This window comes from Cygnus olor, chromosome 7 (assembly GCF_009769625.2).
Source record: "Cygnus olor isolate bCygOlo1 chromosome 7, bCygOlo1.pri.v2, whole genome shotgun sequence".
NCBI classification, from domain to species: domain Eukaryota; kingdom Metazoa; phylum Chordata; class Aves; order Anseriformes; family Anatidae; genus Cygnus; species Cygnus olor.
The window spans coordinates 14,748,388-14,773,907 of NC_049175.1; the positions used below are offsets into that span (position 1 = coordinate 14,748,388).

The following is a 25,520-nucleotide window of genomic DNA, read 5'->3' on the forward strand; positions in this document are numbered from 1 at the left end:
TACATTTCATAAGAAGTCTGCCAAAGAAAACACAAAGGCAGCTGTGTCCAGCAGCACACAACTGTCATATACGGAAAGGATTTATTTACTTAAAATTTGCTTGATAGTAAATTTAACATCAGCTTTTATAAAATCATGTCAATTTTTATGTAGGATTTCTCTTTGGAAAGTATTTCTTGAGAGAGGGGTAGCTTCCCTTCTTTCACAGGTCACTGCCAGCAAAATGTCAATTTTTGGACAAGGAAGCATGAACTGGCTGGATTTTCAGAGGGGTGTGAATAGTCTGAAATGGTCTATGCCTTCTGGTGAGGATATCATGCTGATTAATGAAGGTGCAAGTGCTCTAAGATTAGGGATGAATGATGAAATTGCCTTTCTTGTTTCTTCACTCTTGTAGAAAGATGCCTGGTTTGGTTTGCTGCAGTTCACAAAGACTTAATGTGCCACCAGTTGTACCTGACTTCTCGACCTTGCTGGGCACAGCCTTGCTCTTTTTTCAGTGAAATTCTCTTTCCAAAGGTGATGATTTCTGTATACAACCTGTTGTTACTGTCTTGCTTGACACTTGTCCTGGAAACTCTTGTAGGAATATAGAAGTTGAATTGAAGACCGAGATCCTGTATTCCTGGATCTAAACTATTGCTTTGGTAGTTCCGTCCCAGCCTGGTCATGCTTCTTGCTTTGCAGTTTGGTGCATGCCTGCTGAGGTCCTCTGCTGAAAACCAAATTGTAGGTCACCATTACCTTCCTTTACTTCACTGCAGGCATTGAATTTGTGCTTCCTTATGTTGGGATTCTTGGGATGTCTCCTTAGGAGGAGGAAAGCACTGTCTCAGGGCAGAGCCTCACAGTTCCCTCTCCAGAAGCTGAAGACCACAAGACAAGTTCTGCAGCTTGGTAGAAATGCTGTCCAGCCGGACCTGTCATGTTTAGTGGGATGCTTTGGGATGAAGTTGTTGTGATCCACTGCCAAAAAGCCATTCACAGCATCTTGCAGTGTGTGTTCATTTTGCTCTGGTTGGAATACAGCATTCTGATCAGGTTTGACCTCCAGATGGGATTTAAGTGATGGGATTTAAAAATCTTCAGGGAACCAGCGCTAAAGAATATCTCTTTTAGTAGTAAATTACAACTCTGTGCATTTTAAGTGTATGGCTCAGTCTATGAAACAAACAAACAACCCCCCCAGCAATGCTACACAGGTATCACATAGGAAATTTGAGTGGGAATATCCATTTTATGTGGTTATAGATTATGCTGGTTCTAGATCAGAATAAAAATGAACTTTGGAAGAAATAATCTGTATTTTTAGAGTGAATCATTACTTTAAAGAACATTAATGGTGAATTTACGTTCTAGGAGAGAATATTTTGTGTACTTCACCATTTTGATGCCAAATCCTTCTTTCACTAGCCCTTCTTTATGGCCAAAGTAAAATTACCATTATATATAAACAAACAGAATTCAAATCAGGTAAAAGTAGCATCTGTTACCTGGGTTACAATTATGCTGCTGCTCTAACCTTTTGCTAGGTAAGGCCTCGTTTCTGTCTGCAGGGTGCCCCTCTAACATTTCCCCCTCATCTTGTTCCCTGGGAGCCCAGCAAAAGCTGTGCTGCCTGCGATGGTTTCTAATGGCTGCTAACCTGAGTGTGATTGATGTCACTGTCATTTTCTGTCTCCAGTGGTCATAGTATACTATTTCTAGTATTATCTTTTTGATAGATAATACACTTAGCCTACTAAAAGAGTTTAAAATTAAATGATTGAATTCCAGCAATTGTATTTTTGCCTGGAAAAGCCATACTGTGCCAGCTTCTTACATCCCATAGTACTTTATCAGTCAATAGGACAGCTATGGAATAGAATGCTTTTTAATGAGAAATGGTGACAGAATCTGGCAAAGAAATAACTGAGTTAATCGGGAAAAGTCTGCATTTTTCTAATAGTCTATGGAGTTTCAATCAAATGATTTGAAGTGCGGTGTTTGGAGCAGCACAGTAACAGTTCTCTGTGTGGATACAGCCTTAATTAAAACCCCCCAAATCCACTAAACATCCTTTCTCTTGGCCATTCATAGTTTTTCATGTAGCAGAACGCCTTTGCAAAGAAATTAGTCATTTGGCAACAAGGGGCCCGTTCTTTCTGGCAGTGTTGTGATGTTTCATTAAAGAGCTGTGGATCCATTGTCCTGGAACTGGAGCGTGCCGCCGGGGGACTCTCAGAAGCACGGTCAGTTTGTGAACAGGTAACGGAGGCGATGGCCATGAAGCCACTAAACCCTGTGCTCCGGAAAGGCAGCTGGGAGGAGGTGTGCCAGAAACGATGAAAAAAACGAAAAATATATGCCTTTTTTTTTCTACTGACTTCAACAGTCAAATCAACAACTCTGTTTTAAGTGAAGAGATGAGAGTCTCTTTTGATACCAGACCCATCATTAATATGGATTTTTTTTTTGCAAATATGCATAGGAAACTCTGAGAATGGAGGCAGATGAGACAGATAACATATTATCAAGCTCATGTGTACAATTGTAGCATTATGCAGTAGAAAAAACTGCAGCTATAAGCAAGATGTAATCAGTTTTTTCTTTTTTAAGAAAAGAAAAACAAAACTGACTTCCTGATGAATCTTCTTGGATTTGAGTTAAAAAGATGATTTTTCCATCAACTCTGTAGGTAAAATGGTATAGCATCTGACATTTTTCTTTGTAATTCCAGGCATTTGGGAGCTGATTAAAAGTGGTCAGTGCTTTACAAGAGTTGACAAAAACTGCATTCATGAGCTAAGCCATCTCCAGCTAATTGATAAAGGTGCTTAACCTGTATGTAGCTCAGTTAAACCTAGCAGCTGAAGGTAAGGTGAGCTCTTTTAGTCTTAGACTGTCAGACACTTCAGCAAAAGAAATCTTGTGTTTACTTGGCAAACAAGAAGCCCTGAGGCAGTAAGGAGTTGGCTTTGTGCAGGAAGTGCTGAGGTCACTGCTCCAGGTGGTATGGAGAGGTAGGGTTACACCTTTGCAAGCACAGTACGTTGGATGTAGGGCTCATGCTAGAGCGTGGAAGGGCTGTGACTGTTTGTCAGCTGCTTTTATGCTGCAAGTATGGGGAGTAAATATTTTGCTCTTTAAAAGGACAAGCTGTGTGTTGTGTGCACAGGAACCCAACAACAACAATTTTGCTGGTAGAGTTTGAAAATACGCGGTGCAGTGGGTCAGGTGGAATTTTTTCTAGCCCCAAAGAGAGCATCTGCCAAAGGATTTCCAGTGGGAAGAACAAAACCTTGAGGGGAGAAGCTCCAGCTCAGTCCTTTAACAGGAGACATCTCCAGTAAGTGCACAGCACTGGGGAGTGGGTGCTGTGCTTGGGACACCTCTTGGTGGCAGAGACTGGATGAGAAACCCAAGGTGCCACTCATCTCTCAGATGGGTTTCAGTTATGCTTTGTGGATTCCCGAGCAGGAGCACTGATCTCACTGTTCTTCCACAGTCACTGATTTATGCTGTCCCTTCAATACCACTCGCTTCCCTGGCAGTGGAACAGCACGGTGCCATGCATATTCATAACAACATTAATTTATCAAGTGACAGCCAGATAACTCTTTGAGGAAGGTTGTGTAGCAGCCACACATATGTCCATTGCCACTAATGTCGTCCTGCTGGAAAATAAGATGCCAAGGTAGCCTGCTAAATGTCTTTGGATTGATAACTAATGCCTCTGCTTAGGGTTCTGCATATGCATTATATATGCTCTGCGCATTAGCTATACCTTTCTCCCTTTGAATTTGCTGTGGAAAATGGAAGCTATGCACACTAGAAATATGCTCTAGTAAACTAGAAGTTGAACAAATACAGGTGCAGTTATTTCCACAAAATCTGAGCTAAGGAGGTAAGTTGTGATGGGGCAGCTGGTAGTAATAAGTTGCCTTGCTATGTATATCAACAGGTTACTTAAAACAGGACTAATTTGGTCATCACAGTCTACTTTTTTTTTCAGTTTAAAGATTAAAAAATGTAAAAAGTAAGGACACGAATGAGGAGGAGCCTGAAGAATCAGTAGGATATGGCAGAGGTCTCTAGGAGATAGTGGGATGTAAGATGAAGTTGAACCTGGAGGACATGAGGGTCTGGTGCCTTGGTCGAAGGGGTGAGGCTCTGAGCTCCAAGGCAGCGCATACACGATGTATTGTGTTGCCTTTCCAACAAGGACAAAAATGCCACGTGTCATTTTGTGGTGATAGGTCCAAGTCGTGTTTCAGCATGTGATGGAGCGTCGCTGGTGCACCCTTTTGCCATTGTTTAGTTAGCTTGCTGTAGGAGTAAAACCCAACCTCTGCAGATGTTGTTTGTCTTCTTACAACACTTGGGTAAAGCCCACAGCTCTCATACTTTGGCAGCTCTTCTCTAATTGTTTTGTGAAGATTGCATTCAAAAAAGCAGTTGCCATATCAATGCTTATTTCTCTGTTCTTGCTTATTCTCATGAGGAGTAAGAGGAATGTATTTGTCTTTACAGTTTATTCTTTATTTTCAATACTCAGCCTGATTTCTGCCCAAAAGTCTGGTACTCTTCTGTAAACTTTCTGTTGCAATACCATCAGGATGTTGAGTCTATATATTTTCTTCTTAAATAAACATTGATTACGTCCCTTGGAAAATTATTTGCTTCTGTTGTACCTCCTGGAGATTTGCTACACGTTTCTCCCAGCCAGCATCTGATACCGTGCTAAAGCAGAATGAAGAAAACCAGCAACTTTTTTGCCTTCATACTTCCACTTGCCAGAATCACCGTTTGTGTTGTCACCTCTACACAAATACATTTCATTAGGCTGTTGATAGACCTTGGCAGGTATTTTTCAACACCTGTTTTGATTTTGGAGTTGGGGAGTGCTGATGGGCTTTAAGATGTGTTTATCAGCTTATTTGTATTCAGTGATCTCATGTTGTTTTTCTGCTTTAAAACGTCACCTGTCCAAGGTGGATGGTTTTCTTCTATGTCTTGGATTTGAATTTTTATCTGGAATAGACTGCAGGCAATAAAGTGATTTTCTTGTCACTTGCCCAGCGTCTGAAGAGAAGCATTACAGAAAGTGTGTGCAAAGGTTTGATGCTGATTTAAAAAAAAAAAAACAAAAAACCACCCCCCAAAACCCTAAATTTCTGCAGATGTCATCAAAGTTAGTGTAACATCTTGAGCTTTCACTTACTGAGCCTGTGATCTTGGATGTTTTTAGGAAATAGCGGACGTGTTTTAAGCTTCATACGTGGCCCTGTGTCTCATTTGGTATCCAAAGGTGTGCTCTGGTGATAAGCTTTGCTGACAGCTCTCCTGCCACACCTGGGTGATGGGCGCATGGTTGCAGACATCTCCTGGCTTCCTGGTGCAGAGTGGGAGATGGATGTTGGAGTTAATTACTGTGTTATGGCTTAGTATTTTCGACTGCATGGTGCAAAACTGTAAGACAACTTTTATTTTCCTCCCCTCAGGGCATCTTCTGGTTTGCTCTCTTTATTGCCCTTTCTCTGTACAAATGAGTAAATGTTCTCATCTGCCCACATGCTTGTCACCTCCAGTTACACTCAGGGACTGGGTGAAGTCATTAATGTGTGAATTAGGGAGTGCAGATCCTCTTTGAAGTGAAGCTGTGAGCACAGTCTTGGTTTTTGGAGCTGGCGTTTCTGTAACCTCAGCTTCCTATGATACTGGCTAACTGGCTTTATTTATGTGATGCAACTCCCAGAGCCAGACAGGAATCAAGGGAAGGGAGAAATGAGTGATCTCTTCTGTTCCCTAAATAGAAAGCAAGAAAGGGCTCACTCCAGCAAGGCCACCTGATTTACATCATTCTGCCTGGAGTGCATTTCTCTAGCAGCTTTACCTCTTGATGTTTGGAGCTTGTGGTGGTTTGTTTGTTTGTTTTTAATTTTTCTTCTTTCTTTATTTTTATTTTAATGTTTGTGATTGACAATCTATACATGCATTTAGGAAACACGGTGGTAGCTGTCAGAGTTAACCCCTGAAGAATGCATCACTCGCTGAACTGGAAGGCGACCTGCAAGACCCCAAATTCAGGGTGGAATTTGTGCTCGGCTCTGAGTTGGTCACCTCCTGGGAGAGAGGATGGACCAAACTGCTTGGGTTTTTGCAAGAGCAGGTGGACAGTTGTAAAGGTTGTCAGAAAAGTTACACTCTGAAATCTTAAGCTCCTTCATGTAAATAATACTCTAGGTTGTGGTTTTCTACCAATTATTGCACTGGTTGTATTTAAAAATGGGATCGTGTTGTGCTCCTCAGCCTATACCTCCTTATACCTCTTAACAACTGCAGGCAGAAAGCTTTCACCAATTTAAACCAAAGTGTAGTTTCAAACATTCTCAGGTGGGAATTAAAACCAAGGCTCTGTTCTGTGTTGCATTCATCACTCTGAAGGTTAAAATTCCTCCTGTTTGAAGCAGAGAAGGGAATGAAACAACAACTAGCTGAGCTAAAAAATTTAACATAAAGCAAACAAATTAAATCTGTGACTACTAATGAATGGGTAGATGAAAATCATTGTGTTATCACCACATCAGAACAAATAGTTTATCTTCTTTAAATGTAGTCCCCTAACTTTGCATCTGCTTGTAATTTGGTAATTAGCATGCTAAATTAAATAGAATACATTATCTTGTTCTCTTGAAGCTTTAAACTGGTATTTTTGTTCTTGTTCTCTTTAAATCACACTTCATACTTACCCAGTAGATGTAAGGAGATCTCTCCGTAAGGACAGGATGGTTTTGGAGGTGAAGCATCGCAGGCTGCTAATGCTGTCGGAGATGAAGGATCACAGAATGCCGCAGTTGCAGGAGGTTTGATTTCCTAAACTTGTCCCAGAAACCAGACGTGTGACAGAGGGATGTGGCAGAGAGCATGGCACGACTGGAGAATTCGACACCTTCCTTTTTTCCTCTGTGCAAAATACAGGTTTTCTTTGAAAAATACCTTTATCAAAAAACTTGTGATCAGTGCTGGAAAAAAAAATGTTTGGAGTGGCTTTTTTGTGAATTTCTTTTTTCTCTGAGGTCGATTTTTGATGATAAGAAAAACAAATCCCCTTGTGTATGTTGAAAAAACTTGATATTTCTTGACAAGAGTTCAGGAATACACTTTTTTGCCTTTGAGCATTCATTTATCTGGCCAGTACCATGTTGGGTGAGTAAAGGATTTTGTCTGAAGTTTCACAGAATTATATATGTATTTCATTTCTTCAGCTTTTGTGTAGTCGGACTGAAGCACTATTTTCTTGCCTTTTTTTTTTTTTAACATACCAGGATGAACCAAGGGTTTTGGGGATGTGTGGAGCAGTCTGAAACTTCATCCCTTTATCTGATCCAAAACCTTTCCTTCCAGCTGGCAAATTTCTGAGCGTTCTTCATGGCCATTGTGTGTGAACCTTTCTGCGTGGAGATGGTGCCTCACCACCAGCAGGATCAGGAGCCTCTCTGTCCTCTTTGCTTACTGCCAGGTCATCTTCTGTGTCCTCTTGGTGCTGGCAATTAGCTCGTTGGGGTGAGACTGCAGAGTCCAGTGGCTCAGATCCAGTTGGTGAAATGCTGGGTGCGAGGGCCGTGCGTATTTAACATTTTGCAAAGTGCCCCCAGCTTGAGGTAAGCTGCCTCCACGTTGCATGAGCCCGTGAATGAACCTCACTGCACCATGTCTGCTGTTCAACATGGGTGGGTCCAGCCCTTGGACAGCAGGCAGGCATGGAAGGACCCCTATCACTGTGAATACTCGGGGTAAAAACCCCACCACTCTGGAGTCATTGCTGTGGTTCGAGGAAACCCTCTGTTTCTGATTTTATGACGCAGAACTGAAGAGCTCCTTAAGTTCTCCAAAAGGAAAAGTCAATGCAAGTCCAGCTATTTCAACAATGCAGGGGAGCTGAATTAGGGATGGCAAGAGAAGTGAAATTTCCAGCGGTTACATTAGTAGGAGTAATCTGACGGCATAAACTTAGGACTCCACCTGATTAACTGCTGCTGCCTTGAGTCGCCAAGCATTTTAAAAAAGTAAAAATCCATTTCTCTTAGATGTTCTTGAAATCCTTAAGAAGCAACTTCTGTATTGAAAGATTAAACATAAAATGACAAAAATGCAAAACCAAAAAAACTCAAAATTAAAAAAACTCAGACCCTTGCTAAATACTCTGTAAGGAAGTCATGCTGCAGCTACAATTCTTCAGTCTTCAATAACTGAGTGAAACGATAGAGTTTAATATGGAAGCTGTGAAGATAGCCTAGAGAAAGTTACTCTGCCAGGCTGCATTTGCATATAACCAAGTCAATAGCGCTTCCTATAGTCAGAGAGGAAAAAGAATACTCAATAAACACCCATGAATAAAAACGGGGGGTTGAAAGCTCCTGTTCTGATCCAAATCAAATTGAGACATCTGTGTTCTCGTCTGGAAATAAAAATAGCAGTCAGCCAGACTGTGTATGGGTACTAATAAGTGCCCTAGAAATCCTGCTTTATCGAATTGTTTGAGGCTGAGGAGGGAGGTGGTTAATAGGTTTTTTTTTTGATAGGTCAACTCCTCAAGGTGGCGTTCATTTTTGACAAAAGCAGTATTTTCTATCATTTTTAAAAAATAATGATACATCAAAATACAAGCCACCATGATAATTTGTTTGACTACTGCCTTCCATCTGTTTTCAGAGAAAAAGGGAGAAAAAATCATTGAGAACAGCAGCAAGCCAGGTGAATTCAAACAACTGGTAATCTGAACCCTTGAACATACTTCAACTGAAAACAGGAACTTCAGACCCTCTCAGCAAATTGGGTTTCAGAATTAGAAGGAAACAAAAACCTTGCAGCTACCTTTATCCCTTTGAGTTTCTTACGTACATTTACAATGCAAGGTGGATATACGTTTTTATAGCTATTAAGCTGAAATGGAAGGGAAAGTTTTAGTCAACACAGACATTTCAAATGAAGGAGTTGCATCTGTGTCTTCATGTTTACTTGGTCTGTCAACTCATAAATAGCTGTGTTTGGCAACCTGGGGCTTAGCTGGTTTATCCTGTAGAAGCCAAATGAGTCACCTGAAAATATTATTCTGATGAATTCTCTTTCTTGAAACTTTGCACTCTTTTAAGACAGGGAGTTAGCTCAGCTTTAGACTGGGAGGCTCTTTGGGAGTTCATCTTAGTCGGTCTCCCTGTCCGGATGCAGGAACGAGCACGCTGACAGATGTTTGCCTAAATCTGCTCTTAAGGAAGAGATTCACAGGCTCCCTGGGTGCCTTGACTTGGGGCTGCGCTGGCCTCGTGCCCAGCAAGCTTTTCCTGAGCAGCAACCAGCACGGTCCCTGCTGAAATCAGAGCCTGCTCCTGGCTCTGCCTTCCCACGGGAGCCAAGGAGGGGCTGATTTTTCTCTTTTTCGTAATGACCATTATATGGCTGAAGTCTTGTGTGCCAGTTACTGTATTTTATTTTGTTTATTAAAGAGGAAATTCAGTTCTTTCAGCAATTTTTAATATGCTCGTTAATTATTTGTTAATTATTCTTCTTGTTTTCCTCTGGACTTTTCCAGTTAATCCACGTCATCTTTATAATACAGTGAAAAGATCTGGGCACATGTTGTAAGTACGGTGTTTGGAGTACAAAGCAGGGATTGCACTTCTGCTTGCTGCATCCGGCACCCCTGTTGGTACGTGCCCAGAGTGAATTATTTACTTCTAGCAGCATCATTGCTTTGTCATATACACGTTGAATATGCTGCGTATAAAAAGCACTTATTCTCTTTGTGCAGCATTGCCCCCTGGCCATGCGGTCCCCTCTATGTATTTTTGCTTCAGATATAACTTTGGTGTGGATTTTTTTTGTTCATTTCATTTTGGACACATCTTCAAGTTTCTCACGTTTGCTTCAAATTTTGATCTTGTTCTCCAGAGTTATTTTTGCCCTTTTTATCTTGTTCTGCATATTTTTGTACGTCTACTCCATAATTCATCTTCTAAATCATTAGTGAAGATATTAAAGAACATAGGACGTATCTCTTCAGAACTGTACTTGAGACGTCCTTCAGATTGAAAGAGAACATTTTAAAAACGACTCTTGTGCCTTTTTAACTAATTGTGAAACTTAGCTCACCTTTTCTTAAAGAAGAAAATATATACATCACTGGTAGGAGTCTGAGTGAAGAGATTTCGTATTTATGCACTAATCTAGTTACTGTGTCAGCAATGGAAATTGGTTGGTTTGACATGATTTGTACTTGACAAATTCATGCTGGCTGTTTGCTTTCAGTTTATTATCCCCAAGGTGCCTGTAAATTGATTACTAATATGTTCTGGTATCTTTCCGGGTAGCAAAGTTAAGCTGATGGATCTCCAATTCCTCAAGGCCTTCTTCTTCACATTTTTAAGCAAGCCCTATATTTGCCCTTCTCAGGGACTCTGTCGCTTTGGTGTTTTTCCACTAATTTCTAAGATAATTAAAATTAATTTTTACTTAGTCGTAGTGATTTGAATAACCTTTAATGAATTTAATATCCTTTAGCTACTTTTTCCCCAACTTTTGGGGCTAGAGCTTCTTAAACCCTGGTTATTTGGCCTAAAGATCTGGTAATGTCTACTATTTGTGAAGAACGACACTAACAAGGTACAAGCATTTCAGACTGGCATACAGGATTTTTTTATCTTCCCCATTAAGGAGTCATAAGTGCCTTCTTTTGTCTCTACTTCTAAAGCACTTAGAATGCTGTCATTCTGAATGTTATGTCCCATGCCACCAGTAATTCATTTTGTGCCTTGGACTTTGAGCTGTGTGCCTTTGTGCCACTGCAGTTCTGCGAGGCTGGTTGGCAGGAGGCAGTCACGGTTGCATTTCACATGAGCAGAGGCAGCGGACCTATTTCTCCTGCCCTGCTGCACATCGCACCCCCTTGTCTAGGTTGACTGTCCGGCTCGTAGAACACAGCTAACCAGTTTGGTTAATTTTTTTTTTTTTTGGCAGATGATTTTTCCATCCCATTGATAAGCTGATTATTCATCCGGCAGCTGCGTGATCAATAGTTCCAGCACAGGAAGGGAACGGGAATTCATGGAGTGCGGTGAAGGGGAGAACAGATGGCTCTGTTTGGTGGCAGCCCTGCTTAGATCAAATGTGCTGTGAAACTGCATTGAGTCATTTGCTGTTGTGCTGTGGTTTTGGTTTCCTGAAAATGAAATTATTTTCAGGTCTATATGAAGCTACTGCAATATTAATACTGGGATTCCTTCCTTGGATGGGAATCGCTCTGCTGCTTCTTCAGGAACAGCGAGCCTTTGTGCCTCCCTTCATTCCTCTGCTTCTTTCCAGTGTCCCCAGAGATTTCCAATGTCTGTTCAATCAGGGCTTTCCAACCACTGAGGCTTTATAATTGAGGTCTAATTCCCCCTCCCATACACTTCCGGTGTAGTAAGATAATGAGGACAGAGTGGATCTTGCCTTCTGGCAAGGAGGCACACAGTGAAAAAATACCGGGGAATGTGGAACTGTTGTCAGCTTTTTTCACAGTCTGCAACTTTTTGGAAAAGATATTCAGAGCAGTTACCAGTAGTTCACAGCTGATGTTCAGCAGTGATGTACTGAATGGTGCCTCTTTTGGTCCAGTCCTATTCAGCTTTTCCATTAATGCCTTTTCTAGTGGAATACTCTTGCTACATTTTCAAATATTGAGCATTGAGGAAGAAAGAGAGAGAAGCATTTTGAAAGCATGGTTTGTGCTTCAGGAGGGCTTTCACTATTTAAGACTAGCCTGAAATAAATAGCATGCAATTACGAAGGGATATATGCAGTATACAGAACTTGGGCAAACATAATGCACATAAATATGCTTGGCGAATGGCTGCTAGGTATCAGTTTCAGAGAAAAACATTTGGAGATGCAGTACATGAAAACTGAATGTGAGTCAACAGCCAAGCTGTTGCCAAAACCAGAAGAAAAGGCCAGAAAAAGATATTAGAAGTCCTGCAAATCTGTAAGATTTGGGTTTATGTTGTAATGAGGGGAAAAAATGGTAATTATGTAGAGATGCCCTGGAAGGTAGATCTCTGTGTTACTTGGCAAAGAAAGAAAGGTGGTGTGTGTGGTGCGGTGAGCAGGTGTTGATTACAACACAGAGGAAAGAAAACAGTGTTCTAATAGAAGTCAGAGGGGTCTCTGGTGTAGGTGTTTGCAGTAGGTTGGGCAGCTGCTGCTCAGGAGTGTTTTATTGGATCCAGCTTAACCTTATAAGCAAGAAAGAAATACCTGTAGGTACCTCTCAGCCCTGCAGTTCTTCTGTTCTTATTCTGTTGCTCTTAATTTTCCCTTTAGTTTTTGGCAAGCCTCTGCTGATTCAGAATCGCTTTCATTCAAGTCACTGCTCTTAAAGTTCTGTTCATTCCTCTGTAGGTAAAATCAAACCCGAACAAGTGGCTCCCCTGGTAAGGTCCCCGCTGTGCTCCGAGAATCAGTGCTTTGTCCTCAGCCTTTTTTATACCTTCTTTGAAAGAAAGATAGGTGTTTAAAACTGTAATTACTGTCAGGTTCTGCCTAGAGGATAATTCTGCTGTGCTTCCCTGCTATAAACAGATGTGCCTCGTGACGCCTGGCAGCACGTTTTGCTGCCTTTGCTTTCAGAATAAGCTGTGCCTACCTGGAGTAAGTTCTGCTCCCGCGTCCTGTTCTCATTATTTCTTGGCAGTATTGTCATTTGTGTGTTGAAAAGTCAGGGGATGCACTGTATAGCTATTTATTTGTGATTGACAGTGTTTTTCATTTGTCTCTTCTTCAATACATTTTCTTGTTCTTTCTTCCCTTTTCCCATATTTTTGGATAACATCCTTTTGGGCTACTTTTTATTTCATTTGCAGATAGGCTTCCAGTGCAAATTTAGAATCATAAAAAGTAAAATAAATCCATTCAGATTGCTCTTCTATATATTTATACAGCAGTAAAACGAAATTAAACACTGTATTTTTGTAGCACCGTATTACAGAGGCAAAATTGGAAGGAGTAAAGGAAAAAATGCAGAGAAATGGGAATGTGGCAAGCTGGTGTCGTCATGATTTGTTATGAAAAATGTAATTGCCTCTTGGATTTATTTATTGTCTGATAATGGCTGAAACAGGAATTAGATGCACTGGAAGGTTCTCTGAGTACATCCCGATTGTGTTGAACACAAGTGTTTTACACCTCTAATGGCACATAATCCAGAAGTCACTGGAGAAGGAAAGGATAGCTGGAGTTTTGCATGGTGAGTACCATGTGATGAAATTAAATTGTAGCTCTTAAATTTTGTTTGTATCGTCATGTTTCACCTGCATAGTAACTCTTATTTTCTAATTTTCCAATTAGCCCACACTAGCTAGTAGCAACAATCAATTTTTGTGTACAAAGGAGTCTCAACTGCCTAGAAAAGCTATTAGGTAAGATACTAATATATTCTTTAACAAAAAACACATCTGCAGAACACGATGGGTTAAGTGCCTGTATTACTGGAAGGCCTAACCCCCAAATATAAGCTCAGTGAATTTATTTTCTTGTAATTGCATCATTTATAACATGACGGTGAGTGGCACAGTAGGCTGACTTTGATGTAGATTGTGCTTCCTATCGCAGGCACACCAAGCTTGCGTCACTCCTAAAGGAAAACAAAAACAATGGAACAAGTGTCTGCATCTCAGTCCTGTGGTCAAAGGCATGTTGGAGAATTTATCTGTCTGATCTTAATGATTTCTTGAGCCAGGTCTGAAAGGTGTGTTTGGGTTCATTGCCTCTAAGCTGCCTGTAATGGATTAAATGAGAATGCATCTGTATCTGAAACAGCAGCATGATTTCTGTTGATATGAAAAGCTTTTATTTGCTGAATATTTGGGTTTGCTTTAAAATAGCTAAATCATGCATTGGGGCTTGTAAGATTAAGATAAGCTGCAGCAGGTATATTTACTTCCTGGTTGAGATGAAGACTAACATGAAAATACTATTACTCAGTGTTTTACAGCTTTGCAAGTGTGCACCTTTTTCCTCCTGCTGTTTCTTTGTTTGTTAAACATTCATGACAGTAAAAAAATTTTGTTTAAGATCAAAGTATAGGTTAGGAATGAAAGCTAAATGGTACGCCTGCTACAGGCAGGAGCATTGAGTTAAGTATCAGATTTTGTGTGTCAACTTTCATCCAGTTGCTAAAATGGAAATGCATTTCTCTGCTTTTCAAGGTATTTTCTAATGAGGGTCTCCAGTGCTAAAGTGCTTGCTTGTAGCAGGTTCTTGGGTGATTAATACTGGGATTCACATTTTGACTCTTACACAATTGCATGTGACCGTGGAACCAGGCTGCTCAACTTGCCCATCCTTTTTTCTTGCAGGTGGTAGGATTGGGCATGGATTTAAAACCCAAAAGCATAGTTTCAAAAATATATAGGAAAGGATGGACATCAAAACTGTGTGTCTGCAGGTTATATTGATAGTTGTTCATTTAGAGTACCTTTGTTGAAGGTTTGATTATTCTTAAAGAGCATTTTTCCCTTAGGTATCCTGTGAGGTTGGGCTGTTTGTCCTCTGTGCCACTGCTTGTCAGCAGGACAGACCAGCGAACGAATTCATGCTAGAATCTGGGAGAGCTGTTATCTGTGTATTGTTGTTGCTCTGCTAATATCCTTCCTCTTTGTTTTCTTTGCCATGCTAATTTATTGTAAATGAAAAAATCATACTGGCCTCTTTCTGACGGAGTTTGGGTGTTTAGTAAAGGTTTAAGAAAGTCTCTTTTTTTAAATTTTATAACAGTTTTAAGATGTGTGTATATATATATTTCTAAAGTATACTAACATTATTCTTATTAGGTGTAGCATCCTGTACTATGATCGACATTGTGCAGTGTATTTAGTTCATGTTACCTTTCAGCCAGGAAATGCTTGGCATTAAGAATGCTTCGGCATGGGTTTCTTTCCAATTTAAAACCTGGAGCATTGGCTTCCATTAGTATACATGGTTAGTGCTATTAGTATACATGGGTTTTATTCTGATGCTAGGTCTTTAATTTGAGCAGCAAAAATGCAGTATTCCAGAGGTGCAATGAACAGTCTTATCTTGAAGTAAGACTTCTGCTTTGATTTCATTTTAGGAGGAGAATAGAAAAATTTATTTCATTTGTATGATGTATTGGAAGCCTTGTCAGCCTGCTGTTAGCTTAGAACCTAAACCGGGAAGGCGCACAACAAATGGTGTTGCATGTTGGGGCCCGATTCCTTAGGCTAGGTTTCAGCATGGTACGATACCGACCTTGTAGCTTAAAAATAAGGATTTTTGCATTCCAGGAATAGTAGGGAACCCAAGAGCTTGTATTAACTTCATAGGTTTTCTTTCCTGTGTGGAGGTATGAAGTGAAAGCTAAGAAAAGTACGAAGCTGAGAAAAATAATTGCAATTTAGAATCTTCTCTCCCCTCCCATCATGTGCCAGTGGCACTGGCAATCTGCCATAGCCATTGGACAGTTTTCTCCAGTTCTCATACTTCTTACTGCTTCCCATGCATCTTTGAGGGCTTTGGTAGGAGCTAGAATTTTTTTTTCTGCAGTTCAGCTCCAAGCTCGTGTAAGCTGAAACTTTGTTTTGGTGCAAAGTTTGACATCTCACCCTCCTACCTCTGTTCCCTGTTATTTTAGGAACATGTTGCATAGCCCCAAACCTGAGATACTCCAATGGCCATTTGTTCCAACCTTTTTTTTCCCCTTCATTTTCCAATGAGCTGCTTGGTGAGACAGGCAGGAGCCTTTCCTCACTTGTTATGGCAGTACATTTTTTGTGGCAGTCTTTGCTGGAAGACTATGTTGGAGCCTTTAGAAAATGTAAGTAGGCTATGTTGACCACTGCACCCCTGCTCATATACTTGACTATATTCAGGAAACTCTACCAGATTTAGGAGATGTACCTTCACCTTATGAAAGCTGGGCTGACTCTTCCCCACATGTTGTGGTTATTGATCTGCAGGCTATTTCTGCTCTTTGCAACTGTTCCTGCTAGCATGCCTGACCAAGATCAGACTTGCTCACCTAGGCTTTCCAACAATGAAAGTTTAATCTGAAGTGGGTTTATTTATTTTGGGGACCAGTTATCACATCTACTGTTGTCTTCCCCCTGCCTGACCCTAGAGAGATTCTATTGGCAGCCTTTCTGAACCCTGGGTAGGGTTACCTGTGTTGGGGGGAAAAGCTGTCAAAGGCATTCAAGATCATAATTAAGAATATGTAATGGGTCTTACCAGTGTTTTTTGAGAGAATAATTATAAGGGTATATCTCATTTGGAACACTTTGAATTAATTATTAAAAGAATAATAATGGCTCCTGACTATGCATATATTGAAAGTGTAAAACACTTTAGATTTAGATACAAGAGTAAGACATCTGCATCTCTTTTTTGGCTATGCAAGAAAAACAGTGGAAAAGCTGTTAGAGAGGAAAGAAATGGAAATCAGGGGGAGCAGCACATGTTGGATGTTTGTAGAAAAACGTCTTCAGTACTAATTAAGTTTACTGATAGACATTGGTCCAGATAAAAATGTTTGGGCCATGTTCTAAAGAGCTGTAATTGCTAACCCTAATAATGCATCTGATAATAAAAGGTTCATTTAACAGCGACATTTTTGCTTGAGTGCTTCTCCGGTTTCTTTTGCATTTTTATGTGTTTGACATTGACTTAAAAGAGTACGTGGCAAAAAAATAAATTATTTAAACACAGAGATGTTATCTGCAATCTGATCCTTTAGCTATTTACACTGTCACAGCAGTGCTGAAATACAGAGATGTCTTTCACAATGCCTTTTTATTTACTACTTGCTTTACTTACGGGCTAATTTTTTTTTTGTCTGTGCAGAATTGGGGAACCATGAAAGGGTGGATTTGAGGAAAATAGTGATTGGATCACATTGGCCATTGGTTTGGAAAATCTTATGACAAATTTTTTATTTGTTTTAAGGTTGATGTAATATGTGTTGTCATGAAAACCAGAGCTTAACAACTCTTCCTGAACTAAAGAGTAAAGTCTGTTGGGTTCCCTAGTCTTTCTCATCTTTGACAACAAAAATATAGCGCTCTACAAGGCCGTGTTACTGAGGAAAGAAATGCTTAGTTTACGGCAAGGATTCATACACTAAAGTTCTTTCACTGTAATAATGTAAAAATTACTCATTCTTTTCTCCCCACCCTCATTCTTTAATGGTGTTAGAAATCTTGGCATGGCACTTTCAGCTGTATGTATATGCTGGTGATTTTGAAAGGAAATGTGACCTGAAAAGGAGTAAGAAGGTGTTGTGATAGCAGAGGCTTCACTGTAGGTTCAAAAAGGAAACTAACAAAAAATAATTCCAAACCTTAATACAAATTTAGTCTGTCAAATGACCACAGAAAGCTTCCTAATTAACTTTAGGGGAAGAAAGAACAGCAGGAAAAGCAAGTTGTAACCGTGCACTGAATGAGCGCACTATCCTGCCAGCCATTTACCATAACTGAAATTAGAAATAAGTTATATGCATCCCTGGAGTCCTAAAATGTGCCAGCAGAAAGGAAACATTCCCTTAAATTAAAAGAAAAAAAGCAGGGTTTTCCGCACTGTAATAGTAAAGGATGTCCTCATTCTGCATGGTTTGTAATTTATTTCAGATTGAGGGGAGGTGGGGGGAAACCAGGATGTAATGCATGTTAGGACCAGGATGCAGTACGTGTCAAGGAAGTTTTATGGGCTTGTACCAGAAAGCTTTTCCTGATGCCCAGGGAGAGCAAATGAATCTTACTAGCTCTGAACAGGACCAAAAAACTGTCTCCACAAGGTTAGAGAGAGCACGAGCTCCGAGGGAAGGGCAGGAGGTGTTCAGGGTTGAATTGCAATCAGCTTGTGCAGAAGCAGGACCGGGAAAACACATTTTGTAAGCAAGAATTACAATTGGGCCCCTTGGGTTGCTGGTGAAATGAATCTTTAGAGTTATGGGGGCGGCGGGGAAAGGGAGGGAGGTGGTAGAGTCTGCAAACATTTTTTCAGCAGGAGTGTTTGAAAGAAGCTGTCAAATATTGGAAGCTCTGGACTTGAGAATCATGGTGCTTCTCAAAGTCGTGACACTACGTCCGCTGTGGTGTTTGCGGCAGTCTTCTCTGCGTACTGCACCCTGGTTAGCTTTTCCAAAATACTGACAGGAATTTTGGTTGAGGGAATTAGTGTGGGTGGGCAACAGTGGGGGTCCTCACCCCCTTCGTGAGGCAAGAAGGGTTTCTTCGCCAGGCCCAAAGAGGGAAAGCACTGGTCATTTTTCTCCTTATGCTTCTGTTATGGCCAAGGCAGAACTTGCCCAGCATGGTTTCATTTCTCTTTTCTTCTCTGCCGATTTGGAAAGGTTCCTCCACATTGCAGCAGCACACGTGATTTTCTCTCCCTTGGGGTTTCTAGGGCCTTCTCCACAGGCCTGGCCTGAGGGCGTGATCCTTCTCCTACCTTCCTCCACTCAGCAGCCTTGCCTTGGCCAAGGCACAAGGGGAGCTGGAGCTCTTCTGGTTTTGCTGGAGGGCACCATGAGGGATTTTTCTCTTTCAAGAGCCCTGGGCTCTCCTACAGGCAGCTTTCTTCGTTTTATTTTCCCACTCTTCCCATAAACCTAAGCTAGGGTGCAAGAGCTGCCCTGTGCAGAGGAGAGAAAACTCTGAAGATCAGCAGAATATCATTTGATTTTTCCTCCTTTTCGGCACTTGATGGTGAAAGGAGGGAAGGGGCGGTTCTCTGGCAGCTGGGAGTATAGTGCTGCAGGAGGAATAGGGTGAGCTGCTGTTCCCTGGCTCTTGAAGACCCTTGTTCCTTTGTGTACGCAGCGTGGGTTGAGCCGTGGCTGGGGACATCTCCCTGCTCTATCTAGTACATCTCCCTGCTCTATCTAGTCTGTCTTATTTGTGTTCAGATCATTTTGTCAGCACCTGACAGCACACCGAGGCCTAATTTTAGCACTGGACATCACCAGATGAGTCTGCTTTGTTTGTAATTGCCATTCTCCTTTCACCCTGCTAAATTTCAGCGGTTCTTTGCAATATATTGTCTGTGAGTGCAGATGGATAGAGAAGAATGTCTCTGTGCATATTGCTGTTCAAAATTATGTTTAATGATGACTGAAGCGTGCTCATGGGGTAATTATTGCAAATTATAATTGATTACTGGGTCGCAATGCAGTTAAGGTTTCTTAGGGTGGCATGGACCGAGAGTCTTTGGACTACCGGAGCTAGCTCAGAGGGAGCGAGTGCTTTTCCAGCTTACGCTCTTTCCAGGTCAGGTTCTGGCTGAATGTGAAAATGGCAGGCTCTGTTATTTACTTCAAAATGGCTTTTTGAGTGCTGTCCTGGTATACATTACTCTCGTTGAGATTGTATGTCATGTTGAAATAAACAGTGAATACATAAAATGAAAATTTGTATCTTGGAAAAGTGTCCTACACAAAATTGTTCCTATAGTTATCATGTATTTACATCTACCCTCTTTCCATTAAAAACAACAACAAAACCCACTAAATGGCAGTATAGGGAAGAAAAATGTTGTACTTCAGAGAATTAACAAGTTCAGAGCCAAAGAAGAGCCCTCCAAAGGGGGAGGATGTGCAGCACCGAAGATCTGACAGCACAGTTTTGTAAAGGACTGTTGAAAGATGCTTTTGAAAAATGAAATAGGAGATTGTAATTAGGAGACAAAGGAATCCCCCCCCTTTTTTTTTTTTTCAGATAACCCTTGCTATCTGAAGGGCTTAAACTATTCCTAAAAACTTACTTTCTGTTCAGATTATAAAAGCTGTTGTCCCATTCCTCTAGACAGAAATCTCATGTGCTAGCTTTCACTTCATTATGAGTATCTGAGACTGTTTTCCAGATTGTAGAAATGATTATTAATAATGTATTTTCTGTCCACTATGCTACCTTTGCTGTTTAGCCTGACAAAGAAATATTTTTCTGAGGGCAAACTAGCATGCGAGACCCACAGTACCACTGCCCTGGGCATTGCCCTGCAGGGCTAACAGAGGGGAATGGTGGTGGCCACTGTGAGCAAGAGGCCTTGGTTCCCTCACAGAATACAGCATAATAAAACACAGGTGAGGTTGCTTAGAGGACTAGCTGGTATTTTAGTCTTGAGAGAGACATAAACCTCTTGGCACGCTGGTGTTTCTTTAATTGGGCTTAAAGGCTGCTTGGCAGTTCTCCACATTGGATGCGTATATTCATTTTGGAGTACTGTAGCTTAAGCTGCTGAAGCACCTGGATGTATTTTTTTTCTCAGAATACATCCCTGTTTGTGATATTTCACATCTGCCTATATTTTGGAAGAGTCTGTTATTATCCAGGTTTTATCAATGCAGCAAGTCAAAGGGAGAGGCCAGGAAGGTCCAGAGAGTCGAAAAGGACACGAAACTGGGTTAGGTGTTCATCACTCGCTCTGCTACAGAAACCGAAATACAATCCCTTCTGTCCTGGTAAAGTGCTGGTGGCTTTAAAGGGCTGCGCATCAGAAGAAGGGTCGTTCTTGCAGATGCCTTTGCTGGATTTACCTGGCTGATGCTGGCATTTTGAGAGACTTCAAAGGAATTTGGGGTACTGTGGCATTTTGATTGACAGTCTACAACATTCAATCTTCAGTGGGCATTAGGGTTAACACCTGCATGAACACACAGCCTTCTGTGATTTTTATCACTGTAAATGTTGTTCTGTGTTTCCTGGATGGAAAAACAGGTGCGTCCTGTTTTTTGCTTGCTGCTAATTAAATATATTAATAGGACATCTATATTTAGGCAGGTGCAATCATTTATTTTTATTCTATATTTCGGTGCAATATTTTTAATGTAGATTTCACAACGTGTTTGTTAAATTTATGTCTTGCCTATCAAAAGGAAACTGTGGGAAGTATCTTTGCTCTCTTTTGCAAGTCATTTTTCCACCTGACGTGCCTACTACTTGCTCTGGAAGGAGGACAGGTAGACTTTCTTCATTATTTATAGACAGAGATGGTTAAAACTTATTATTTTTAAGGAGTAGATGGTATTAGTCACAGTGGTAAGCCCTAAGGGCCTTTTTCATATGGCCCTTTTTTATATGAAGCATTGCAGAAACCAATAATGCTGTACTGTAAAATGCTCTTCGAAACTCAGCAGGTTTTATTGCTGTTTTTTTTTTTTAATAAAACACAATGTGTATATGTACTTAGTGAAGCATGAAGAAGAGGGAAAATGAAGCAACATCCAAAAACATTGTTACTTTTTCTGTCGTTTCTTCTGAGGATAATTGAAAAGACCATGATTAAGAAATTCAGGGATGTTGTTTTATTTTTTTCTAATATACAGTGCCTTGATCTGAACAATCTGAACATTTTGAGGTGTTTGTTTTTTTCTGTGGAGGGAAGAAAAGGGGAACATTTTTCTCAATTAAAAGAAAGCGAACAGTTATTAATTTCAGTACTTCATAACACATTGTTAGCTTTTTTTCTCTTTAAAAAATAATTTTCCAGTACTTAATATTTCTTTTCACCCTCTGCAGGAGGGGGATGCTCCAGATAAGAGAAGGTGATGAAATTCTTGAAGGGCAAAGCTCCTCTGGCTCTGCGGATACTTCTTGAATAGCCCAGTGTTTCCTAGCTGAGATTTGGCACCCTTAAGTAACAAATTGTGTGTTAAAACAAAATCTGATGTATCCTTATGTAGGTTCTGCCTGTGGCACCCTGTCCCAGCAAGGGGCTGATGCTCAAAGCTCTCCTCTCCAGGTGCTCCTGCCTCTGGGGCTTCCAGCACGCCTGGAAGCTGTAGCAGGCTCAAGGCGATCCAGTGGTTCATGTGCTGCAGCAACATATTCGTTTTGCTTCAGAAACAGGAGTTTGTCTTCTGTTTGAGAGCTGAAAGAAGAGGTAATTTGCTCTGGCTGGAGAGGAAAAGTCTGGCTGCTGCTTGTTGCAGCTGTGTTGGTGTGCTTGGCCTTACACTCTTATGCAATTACTTCAGTTTTCTGTTTTCTCTTGAGTACTTGGTTTCCTGTCACAGGTGATTTGATGTGAAAATTTGGACAATAAAACTGCAGAAAAACCTTCAATTGAATATTCAGGTAATTCTTGAAGTACAAAATTTGATCAAATTTTGTCAAACTTTTTTTTTTTTTTACACACTGTTGTTGATGTAACTTGACAGTTGGCAGCATTGTGTTGTAGGCTCATGGGGAATTGGACCCAGAAGTAATTTGTTTTTTAGAGTGCACTGTTGTGTGACACTTCATTCAAACACCGTCTTGAAGACTCAATTGCAGGTAAATATATAACATATGTCTCAGGTTTCCATAGGAGTCCTGCTCACTCGTGTTCATAACAAAAGTGATACAATAGACTGTTTCTATTTTTTTTTTCCCTGAGGTCCTTCTGCTTTTCCTCCCTTGTGCATCCTTAGTTTGGTTTATCTGTGGAAATTAGGCTTATAGGGTCATACAGCCTCTTTTGTGCACTTACCCATTTTCATTTCTCTCCCTCATGTTAATAGGTTGTGAAAATATTGGACAGTTCCAACCAAATTTGACCCAGTGGTAGATATTTTAAAAAAAATTTAGGAGAGATGGCATCCGAGTAAAGGATGATGAGTCCAAGCTGAGTTTAACTTTGAACCCTTGGCTGTTTCACTTTTGCACAAGCAGCCAGCTTATTGCCCTGTAAATCTCTGTCAAATTACCTTTTAAATGCTTGATGAAATTACTTTTTTCTCAGCGCAAATACTGCTCCTTTATTTTGACAAGTCCTGAAGGCCTGCACTGACAGGACCACGATAATTAATGGTTTGTGCCAGTAATGGTGAAGACATTATTTATTAGGGTACACCTTCCTGGTTCTGTTAGGTTGCAGACAGAAGTTTAACGTGCTTTTCTTTCCACAAAATCTGTATTTTACAAGGGAAATCAGTCTCCCTTTATAGAAAGCAGAGTATCAGGCCAGAGGTGTACACTGGGGTAAACACAGAAGTGCTTGGGCATCCAGACAGCGGGCTGTTCTTGGTTAGCTCTTTGAGGGATGTTTGGATGCTGTGTAACTGTCCCCATTTCAAGAAATCATCCCTTTATCTTTCTGGCTCCTTCTGAGTTGTTTCTGGTTGATCATGTCCTGAAGGCTTCAGAGAGCTAGGGAAAAGAGAAGTCTTTGTCTCATCCTTGCTATTTAATACTACCTGTTTGTATGTGAAAGCATGGTTTCTTTGTAGGTCCAAGTTCCTTCTTCAGCCATCTCTGGATACAGCTGCATACCCTCCCTGATGGCGGAAGCATGAGGCTTGGGGCAGGGGCAGTGGGAAGAGTCCTTAGCACAAGGAACGCAGTGCCTGGTAGTTGCTTGGAGGGAGAGGGGAAATCGCCCTGGTGGAACAGTTTAAAATCCCCTTTCTGAGCATGCCCCATGTACAGAAGGAAGCCTGGGACCGTGGTGGTTTACATTGCTCCCCTTTCCGTGTGGGCAGTTGCTAGAGTTATCTTAGCTCCTAAGTACAAACAATGAAATAAGATATTTACACTCATTTTTCCCTCTGCCTGTGGATCTCAAGCTTAATTAACATAGTGCTGGATTGTAGATCTCTCCCTCGCTTTGCTGCTGCAGCAACTCTTCTTCCCTGGGCAGGAATCAGGCTCCAAATGCATGCCTGATGTGATGCATCCCAGGCGAGAAGTTAACAAGTGTAATTTATTCTCCTGGCCAGTGCAAGTTCTCTATTTTAACTGCTGTGTTAAACCAGGGAGGTTCGTATAAACGTTTCAGTAGGGCATCAAGTTAATTCCAACTTCACAGGTCATAAATGTGCAACTGTGGAAGCCTTCAGTGCCTCCGTAGCCATACCCGAGGTAATCGCCGCCAGGAGGTGATGTTGTGGTGGTCCTGAGCTGCTTGCCCGTGTCTCGAGCAGGGTGGGCATGGATTGCGCTCAGGGAGGTATGCTTTTAATCTCCGACGTTATCTAAACAGGCTTTTCCAAAGTCCATTTTGGAAGGATTTCTTCTCGCGAAGGCACTGTTCCTTTTCAAGCTGCAACAGTTTCAATGGAAATAAAGATTGTCTCTGGTTTTTATGATCTGTTAAACATCTGTTAGTCCACAAAATTTTGATTGCTGGATGAACAGTTGTAGCCATTTTTATTGGCAAAACTCTTTTTCACACCTCTGCCCAGAGGAATTAATAATACTCAATTTTCATCATTATTTGTCTTCTTTTATTGGATGCTTTTGGTTTTTATGCTGAGTGCATGCTGTTAAAAAAATCCATTTACTGAGTCTGTGAATGCTGCAATGAAGAGAAAAATTGTTCTAGCATATCTGAAAAATGAAGTTATTGTCTTGTAAGTGCCAAAAAAATATATATTTTTTTTTTTTTAGGAATCTTCAGCTAGGAATAATGTCAGAGAGGAGCATGCGGTAAATGACAGGTCTGTTCTGGAGCATTCTTTAATGTTTTTCTTTCTTTTTCTTTTTTCTTTTTTTCTCTTTTTTATTATTATTTTTATTTATTTTTTTTATTTAAGCAGTCGTTGGGTCATGCTTTCATACCATAATTAATGCCCCACTGTTAAATTCAGAAAATACAATGCAGTTCTAGAGGAAATTTAGATGGTGTTGCTCTGTGCTTTCCTACTACTTGAATCCAGTCTTGATCAAGTTGAAAGCCCACAGCATCTTTTCTTAAATTTTTTTTTTCTTTAATGTCTATATTGTTACTCTCATCTTGTTATCTTTCCTGCTGCTTGCTCTTGAAGGAGCATGTTTTGGTGATGGAAATATTGACTTCCTCATTTTCTGTTTTTGTTTTTCATTTATTGTAATGAGAAGTTCCACTGTGGACAAGCCCAGTGCTGAAATTCTCATTGCTTTTTCTCTTCTTCAGTGACTTCCAAGTCTTCAAGCAATGAAAGTGAGCAGCAGATTTCTTTTTCTTCTGTTGTTGCTGCCTGGTATCCCGTGGCACTGTATATGGCAACCTGTTGTTTCTCACCGGTGGAGTCCTTGATAATTCCATTCACTCTGTTTGCAGAAAGAGAGGCCAGTTCAATATTTTCGTGCCGTGCTCTGTGTTTCAACTTTTTCAGCAATATCTTGAGCTGCTGCCCAAGAGAAATTTTCCCCAGAGGCTACAATGAGTAACTGTCAGCATTGCTTGCTATTAAGAAATGCATGCAAAACTTAATCTGGAGCTGCTGCAAAGTAGTTCAGCTGTTGCGTGCAGGAGCCAGGCTGTTTAGACTTGACACAATTCAGGTGGTTCTTCAACCAAAAGCTGTCCGCAGCTTCAGCGATGAAGCGACGTAGCCTGTCTTAAAGCCACGCATCTTTCAGATGTCAGGAGAGGCCCTGCTTCATCAGCGTGGTAGGGAGAAACTACTCCATAAACACAGTGCTAAATGCAGCAGCATGCCCTGGGAGGACTGCAGGTACATATTTAGGACTAATTTGTGCAGGGAAGCAGTTGAAGGTTACCCCATGGGTACAGGGTGCTGCTGCCTG

The 25,520-nt window shown here is 40.9% G+C and overlaps 1 protein-coding gene across 3 annotated transcripts in view; it reads left to right on the forward strand.

Moving 5' to 3' along the window:
* The window catches only part of PCDH15 (protocadherin related 15), a 738,374-nt gene that overhangs the window by 68,010 nt on the left and 644,844 nt on the right, over nt 1–25,520 (forward strand). The window contains exons 1-2 of one of the 3 annotated variants that reach the window (XM_040563491.1): nt 24,418–24,448; nt 24,904–24,930. The exons of 1 other annotated variant lie outside the window; for it this stretch is intronic. The gene's annotated coding sequence lies outside the window, so the exon portion shown is untranslated. Of the gene's footprint in view, nt 1–24,403; nt 24,449–24,903; nt 24,931–25,520 lie in introns of those variants that run through there. One more of the 3 variants, XM_040563503.1, reaches the window with a different exon arrangement.